This window comes from Pteropus medius, unplaced genomic scaffold (genome assembly GCF_902729225.1).
Source record: "Pteropus medius unplaced genomic scaffold, Ma_sr-lr_union100, whole genome shotgun sequence".
In the NCBI taxonomy this organism is placed as follows: Eukaryota; Metazoa; Chordata; class Mammalia; order Chiroptera; family Pteropodidae; genus Pteropus; species Pteropus medius.
In genome coordinates this window covers 489,261-490,602 of record NW_024345483.1, presented here as the reverse complement: position 1 = coordinate 490,602, position 1,342 = coordinate 489,261, and the positions used below count along the sequence as shown (strand labels likewise).

General features: G+C 41.1%; 1 pseudogene; it reads left to right on the top strand.

The window, feature by feature from the left end:
* Positions 1-388: 388 nt before the first annotated feature.
* On the top strand, positions 389-507 carry LOC120611519 (uncharacterized; annotated as a pseudogene).
* The last annotated feature ends 835 nt before the right edge of the window (positions 508-1,342 follow it).

Here is a 1,342-nt window from a genome sequence, read left to right as displayed (position 1 = left end):
AGCTTATACACATATCTGGCACCCCAGCTTTTGCATTGCCACCCGAGGGATAGGACCCCAAATCACCTAGCTCTGACAGACAACAGGGATTGAATTCATGGGTACTACGGGACTATAACAAACAAAGAAGTCTTTTTAAATTAGTGCGGGAGGACCCCCTCCATAGCTATGCCCCCTGGTTCATTCAGCACAGAGGAAGAAAGCCAAAATGCCCATCTCCCAGTTTCTGTCTGGAATATTCTTAACTACATACTTTCCCGGCTGCTGCCTGAGAGTCCAGGTTGTCAGCCCACATCTAGCTGCTGACTGTGATCTATCCCTTTGGGACACAGGGTCTTGGTGCACCTTCAACTACTGGGAGCCACTGAGAACAAAGAAGTCTCTTGGAGTCTATGGCCATGCCACCCTGAACAAGCCCAATCCTGTCTGATCTCTGGAGCTAAGCAGGGTCGGGCCTGGTTAGTACTTGGAAGGGAAACCAACAAGGAAGACCAGGTGCTATAGGCAAAAAAAAAAAAAAATAGAAATCTCTCGGACAGTCACAAACATTGGAGAGGCAACCAAGACCTTGAGCCAGGCTGATTGACGGGGTTCATCTACATGAGACTACTCTATCAAGGCTGAGAGAGGTGGCTGTTTTATCTGATGCACAGATACCAACACAAAGAGTTTTAAAAAATTAAGAAGCAGGAATATGTTTCAAACAAAAGAACAAGATAAATCTCCAGAAACAGACCTTAATGAAATGGAGATAAGCGATTTACCTGATAGAGTTCAAAATAATAGTCATAAAGATGCTCACAGAAGTCAGGAGAGCAACTTAGGAACAACGTATGGAATGGGAGAAAATATTTGCAAACTGCATATCCAATAAATGGTTAATATCCAATATATACAAGGAACTCTTACAACTCAATAGCAAAAAACTAAATAACCCAATTTATAAATGGGCAAAGGACCCAAATAGATATTTTTTCCAAAGAAGACATACAAATTGCCAACAGGTTTATGAAAAGATGCTCCACATCACTTATCATCAATTAAATGCAAATGAAAACCACAACGAGATATCACCTTACACCTGTTAGGATGGCTATTATCAAAAAGACAAAAAAGATAACAAATGCTGATAAGGATGTAGAGAAAGATAATCTTTGTGCACTATCGGTGGCAATGTAAACTGGTGCAGGCACTATGGAAAACAGTATGGAGTTTCTTCAAAAACATGAAAAATAGAACTACAGTATAATCCAGCAATCCCACTTCTGGGCATACATCCAAAGGAAACGAAACCATTATCTCGAAGAGATATCTGTCCTCCCGTGTTCATAGCAGCATTATT